Raw genomic sequence first — 7,313 nt, 5'->3', positions numbered from 1 at the left:
CATTGCATTGCCTTATAGCTTGATTATGAGATGTTTGGTGATGTACTTATGATGTTGGACTTGGACCTGGTATATTCGGACCTGATACAATTGGGATTAGATGCTTACTTAGTTAATAACGTGCGCTTGGATTGATTACGTTTGGCTTATACTTGTTGGTTTATATGCTTATCTTCTTTATTATCTGGATTATGTTAGCTATGCTTAGCCGGCTGATGATGCCTACCAATACTGTTGTTTTGTACTGACCAGCACTTGCTGCATTCCTTTATGAATGCAGATTATCAGGTCGGATCTACTTTTGTGACGCGTGGCTGATAGTTGCTTCAACTCTATTCTCGAGTTTCCAGGGTGAGCATGGTCGTCCACTGCCTTGAAGACTTTTCTATCTTTATGTATTTTTCTATTTAGAGATATAAAAACTTTATGTATTAGTATTATTCCCCTTTAAGATGCTCTTGTGTTATTCAGACTAGACCCTGGGGGTGTTGTTATTATTCCGCACGATTCTACTACTTATATATCTATATAGTGAGACTTACGTATTTATTTCTATTTAGTTTCTTAACATCACTCTTCTATGTATTTATACATGTTGGGTTGAGGGTTCACTTACCGAGGTGGGAAGGTAAGTGCCCGCACGTCTTAGGCAAAATAGGTCGTGACATAGTTCGTATCAGAGTCGTAGATTACCCGATCTTTAAGACAAGAGCGTGTCTAGTAAAGTCTCGTAGATAGGTACGATGAGCTCCGTACTTATCTGCGAGAGGCTACCGGACATTTAGAAAATCTCACTTTCTTTCTTTCTTTCGTGCCACTTTATTCAAATTGATATCTGAAAAGATTAAATTGGTATCTGACTCTTATCTCTTCTCTCACACATGGTAAGGACTCGAGCTACTATAGCCCGAGGTTAGGTGACGGAGCTGCAGCTACCGCTGACACCCGAGGGCGAGCGACAGCTTGAGGGCACGATAGAGCGAGAGGCCACGAGGCTGCCCCAGCTAGGGGAGGGGCTCCTGTGGTAGGATAGCGCCAAGAGAGATCACCGTCTCTCGAACCCGAGGATGTGAATCCAGCACAAACATAGCCTGAGGTTACTTTCGATCAGGTCATGCATGATACTATGGCCAGGGTCTTACTTTATCTTGGTGCCCAGCAGGTGGGTGACGGTGTTACTACCCCCGACGGGACTTCACACATTAGGGTAGGGGCATAAACCCCTGAGCAGGAACCTACGCGAGTAGCACATCCTGCGCAGCTATGGCTCCTCCATTGATGCGATACTTGTTCCTGGTGATGATATTAGGCCCATGGAAGACGTTATTATGATTGCTTCTGATTAGTACCTTATTGGGAGATTCAGGAAATTAGAGCCACCGAGGTTCTCTGGTACTTCGTCTGAGGATGCTTATGAGTTTATGCTTGAAATGCTGCATCGTATAGGAATAGTGGAGATCCACGGCGTACCTGAGGGTTCCCCTCCTTTGACTTGGACTCAGTTCTACCGGGCCTTCCTTGTGAAGTGTATGCCCTGGTCTTTGTGAGAAGCACGTAGGGAGGAGTTCTTGCTTCTTGAGCAGAGGGGCATATCTTTGGAGTCCTATGTGACCGGTTTCCTTTATCTGGTCCATTATTCTACTCCATTGATTCCTACTGAAGCCGATAAGATCAGGCATTTTTTGGGGGGACTAGTGGGCTCTCTACAGATTCCTTGTCTTCAGATGGAGTCAATGGGGGAATTCTTCCAGTCCATTATCGAGCATGCTTCTATGGTTGAGGCGCTAAGGCCCGTGATTTTAGTGGTGGTGATAAGAGGCCACGTCAGACTGGCAGTTTTGGAGGTTCTGGTTTGAGGGGCGCCGATCAGTTTTTGAGGTCGCATCAGCCATATTTCGGTCGTCCTGTGCATTCAGCATTATTCCCTAATGAGCCACCCAGGCAGAGAGCTCCTGAGAGTTCGTTCTCCAGACAAGTGGATAGGGCTGCTTCATCGGGGTCTTCAGTTTTCGTGTTTCAGCATTCGACTCCTCTTACCAGTTATTCTTGTAGAGAAGTTGGGCATGTTATTAGGAGATGTCCCCGAGGACTCTTATATCATCTGGTAGTCGTGGTGGGACTTCTCAGAGAGGTGGTGCTCAGTCAGGCTGTGGTACTTCTCATAGTTCTAGAGGTGGTTCCCAGCCAGCAAGAGGTGGTTCTCAGAGTACGAGAGGGGGATCCCAGAATAGGCATGGTTGAGCCCATTGTTACTCATTTCCTAGTAGGCCCGAGGAAGAGGCCTCAAATGCTGTGATTTTAGGTACCATTGTTGTCTGCCATAGAGCAACATCTGTGTTATTTGATCCTGGATCCACCTATTTGTATGTATCTGCATTTCATGCCATTGGTTGGGATCTGCTTGTGATATCATAGATATACCTGTTCACGTGTCTACTCCGGTCAGAGATTCTGTGATTCTTGGTCGAGGCTACTGGTCTTGCTTGGTTACTTTTATGGGGTATGACACTTGGGTAGATTTGATGATTCTTGATATGGTCGACTTTGATATTATATTAGGGATGTCCTGACTTTCTCCTTATCATGCGATCTTGGACTGTCACACTAATACAGTCGCCTTAGCCATGCCGGGCATTCCTAGGCTTGAGTGGAGAGGTACTCCTAGTCCTACTCCGAAGAAGATCATTTTCTTTCTTCAGGCGAAGAAGTTAGTAAGTAAGTGGTGTCTAGCTTACTTAGCTCATGTTCGTGACACGACTATTTCATCTCCACCCATTCAGTCAATCCCTATTAGGAGCGAGTTCAGGGAGGTATTTCCGTCGGATCTACCGGATATGCCACTCGATCGCGACATTAATTTTAGTATCGACGTGGATCCGGGCACTCATCCTATTTCTATCCAATCGTATCGGATGGCACCTTCTGAGTTGAGGGAGCTTAAGGAACAGTTACAGATTTATTGAGCACGGGTTCATTAGACCGAGTGTCTCCCCTTGGGGTGCTCCTGTGTTATTTGTTAACAAAAAAGATAGGACCATGAGGATGTGTATTAATTACTACCAGTTGAACAAGGTTACTATCCGGAGAAATTGTCCTATGCCTTGTATTGATGACTTGTTTTACCAGCTTCAGGGTGTTTCGGTGTTTTCGAAGATTTATTTGCGTCTCGGCTATCACCAGTTAAAGATCAGGGCAAGGATATTCTGAAGATAGCATTCGGATAAGTTATGACCACTATGAGTTTCTGGTGATGTCTTTTGGACTTACCAATGCCCCAGCTGCATTTATGACCTTGATGAATGACGTCTTTAGGACATTTCTTGATTCCTTTGTGATTGTGTTGATTGATAACATCTTGGTGTATTTCAAGAGTAGAGAGGAGCATGAGAGCCATCTTCGTTCTGTTCTTGGGTTGTTGAAGAAACATAGCCTGTTTGCTAAGTTTTCTAAATGTGAGTTCTGGTTGGAGTCTGTAGCATTCTTGGGCCATGTTGTATCTAAGGATGAGATTGTGGTTGATTCACAGAAGATTGAGGTTGTGAGGGGTTGGGCGAGGCCCACCACAGTTACTGAGTTTCGTAATTTTGTGGGTTTGGCCAGTTATTATAGTCGCTTTGTGAAGGGTTTTGCTACTATTGTTTGATCCTTGACTTGATTGACTTAGAAGGATGTTACTTTCCAGTGGACGGATGATTGTGAGGAGAGCTTTCAAAAGCTCAAGCTTCTTTTGACTACAGCCTTAATTTTAGCATTGCCCGTGGAGGGTAAGGTTTTCGCTGTCTATTGTGATGCCTCCCGTATGGGTTTGGGTGCGGTGCTGATGCAGGAGGGTAGAGTGATAGCTTATGCTTCCCGTCAATTGAAGGTTCATGAGGAGAATTACCCTACCCATGATTTGGAGTTGTTGGCCGTGGTCTTCGCTTTGAAGATTTAGAGGCATTATTTGTACGGTGTTCATTGTGATGTTTTCACCGATCACTGCAGCTTTCAACATATGTTTACCTAAGAGATCTTAATTCCAGGCAACGTCGATGGATGGAGCTCTTGAAGGACTTTGACATATCTATTTTGTGTCATCCCGGGAAAGCCAATGTAGTGGTTGATGCCTTGAGTCACAAGGCAGTGAGTATGGGGAGTTTAGGTTGATTGATTGTTTTTGAGCGTCCGTTGGCCATAGAGGTTCAGACTCTGGCCAATCATTTTGTTCGTCTTGATATTTTAGTCCCGGGAAGGATTTTTGCTTGCATAGAGTCGAGGTCGTCTTTATTGGATCGGATCAGGACTCATTAGTTTGAGGATCCTCAGTTGAGCAAGATTCGAGATGGAGTTTTGAGAGGTGAGGCGAAGGAGACCGTGATTGAATCTGAGGGCATTCTGAGGATTAGAGGATGCGTGTGTATTCCTCGTGTTGGTGATTTAGTTCAATTGATCTTATATGAGGCTCATAGCTCTCGCTATTCCATTTATTCGAGGGTGACTAAGATGTACCGTGATTTGAGACAGCACTATTGGTGGCGTCAGATGAGGAGAGATATAGTTGATTTTATGGCTAAGGATGGAAATTGTCAGCAGGTAAAGTATGAGCACCAACAACCCAGTGGGGTGCTTCAGAGGATGCCCATTCCCGAGTGGAAGTGGGAAAGGATTACCATGGATTTTGTCAAGGGTCTTTTGAAGACCCTTGGTAAGTTTGATTGTATTTGAGTGATAGTGGATCGGTTGACTAAGTCCTCTCACTTTGTTTCGGTTCAGGTTTCCCATACTGCGGAGGAGTTAGCTAAGATATATATTCGGGGTATTGTGAGATTGCATGGGGTCCCTATTTCTGTTGTATCTGATTGATGTACTATTTTCACTTTCTGTTTCTGGAGGGCGTTTCATGAGGAGTTGGGTACCCGATTAGATCTTAGTACATATTTTCGTCCCAGACCGATGGTGGACCATTCAGGTGCTCGAGGACATGTTGAGAGTGTGTGTTATTGATTTTGGTGGTCATTGGGACCAACACTTGCCCTTGGTAGAGTTTGCATACAATAACAGTTATCATTCGAGTATTGGTATGGCTCTTTTTGAGGCTTTGTATGGTAGGAAATGTAGCTCTCCGATTGGTTAGTTTGATGGGTTCAAGGCTCGGCCTTGGAGTATAGATTTGTCGAAAGAATCCCTTGATAGAGAGAGAGTTATTCAGGCCAATCTTTTAGGAGCTCAGAGTCGGCAAAAGATGTATATGGACCAGAAGGTCTGGGATTTGGAGTTTACTATTCGTGACCATGTTCTATTAAAGGTTTCACCCATAAAGAGTGTTATGAGTTTCGGTAAGAGGGGCAAATTGAGCCACAGGTATATTGGTCCGTTTGAGATTGTTGACCGTATGGGTGATGTAGCTTATAAGTTGGCATTGCCGCCAGGCTTGGCGGGAGTTCATCCTATTTTTTATGTTTCGATGCTGAAGAAGTACCGTGCCGATGGTACCTACATTATTCGTTGGGATTCTATATTGCTTGCTAAGAACTTGACTTATGAGGACGAGCCTATCGCGATCTTGGATTGGTAGGTTTGAAAGTTGAAGTCAAAAGAGATTGCTTCTGTGAAGGTGAAATGGAAGCACCATCCTGTTGAGGAGGCTACTTGGGAGACCGAGTAGGACATGCGTAGCCGATAACCCCAATTGTTCACTAATTTGGGTATTTCCCCGCTTTCTTTCTTTTCTTCGCTCGAGGACGAGCGACAGTTCAATTGGTATCTGATGTAATGACCCGTTTGGTCGTTGTTTTGGAATGTTTTTCCTTTTTCGAGCAATGATTAGCTCATTTTTTACCCCAGGGGACTGATTGCATGCTTCCCAAGGCATCTAGATCGGATTACGGCAAATTTTGAGAAATATAGGCTTAAAGTAAAAAATAGTTGACCCAAAGTTGACTTTTGGGTAAACTGACCTTTTTCGAAATTTCGTTAATTTTGAGAGGTCCGGATGGTCGTTTAGAACTTGTGTGTGTATTTAGTTCGGCTCCCAATGCACTCGGATGCATTTTGGGACTTGGGCTGGGAAATTGAAATTAAGGCATCAGGGTTGACTCGGTCAACAAGACCTGCATTGGGAATTCCGAGGCCACGGACGCGTTCGTAGCTTGTTTTTATATGCGTCTATGTGTATGGTATGTGAGCATATGGCCTCGGGAACTAGTCAGAAAATCGGATCAATTGGAAAAACTTAGGGTAAGTTTCTAGTGTCTGGTGCCCGCTTTGGCGGCATTATCATCGCGACAGCAGTAGCCCTACTGCTGGAGCGGCCCAAGGTTTTTTACCTTGACTGTTGAAGCGGTCAGGTGACCGCTGAAGACGTATCGCTGGGGCAGTCCCAGAGCTGCTAAAGCGGGTGACGGGCAGTTTGTAAAATTAATGAAGTGTTAATAGCCTTTAGACCCTCATTATTTCCCATTTCGAAATTTGAGCTTTGGGGAACAGTTTTTGGAGATATATTGGAGATATTCTTGGAGGTAAATCTTGTTTATTCCATTACTCTTCCTTTATTCATAATCATCTTAGATTCCTCTCTTCCCTTTAATAAGCCTTAGTGATGAAAGTTGGAAGAGGGTTTTGATGAACATTATCCCTAGGCTTATGAATAATAAATTGACAGTGTTTATGTTAGATTTTTATGAATCTAAGCTTGTTGATCATATATCTTATGCCAAATTTGGGCGTTTTTCTTGAAATAAAAAATTGGGCTAATCCTTGAGTTAAATCAACAATTAGTAGTTGGGTTATGATCACCTAGTACTTAATTTGGCATTTTGCTTCCAAATTTCCTGTTTTGCCCTTGTGGGCCCGTTTCCCCAATTTCTAGGGCTAGAATTGCCCTAAATTGAGTAGTAGCAATATTGGTATCATTCTTCATGATTTCTAATCCTGAATTCAATTATGCTTAGACTACTTTGGTTTTGAGGTTCAGCGGAAAAGAAAAGCAAAAGAGTGAGTTGTTGGTGATATTGCTTTAGGTTGGGCCCTGCTGTGTGTTTAGGGCTAGCCACCCCGTTATGTGTGGTTTGATTATTCTATTGTGCCGGCTTGATGCCATGAGTCGTTGGTAGATATTGGATTCTGTTTTATCCTCTTAATTCTGATATAGTTGGCATACCCACTGGTTGATTTTGTACTCGGATATATTGTTTGCATACCCACTGTTGGTACTTGTGATTCAGTTGTATTATTGGCATACCCACTGTTGGTATTTGTACTCAGATATATTATTGGCATACCCATAGTTGGTACTTGTAATATTGAGCAGGATTATTTATGTGATTCATGCATTG

Source organism: Lycium barbarum, chromosome 7, assembly GCF_019175385.1.
Source record: "Lycium barbarum isolate Lr01 chromosome 7, ASM1917538v2, whole genome shotgun sequence".
Classification (NCBI taxonomy): Eukaryota; Viridiplantae; Streptophyta; class Magnoliopsida; order Solanales; family Solanaceae; genus Lycium; species Lycium barbarum.
The sequence above is the reverse complement of the archived record's forward strand: the minus strand, read 5'-3'. Positions refer to the sequence as shown.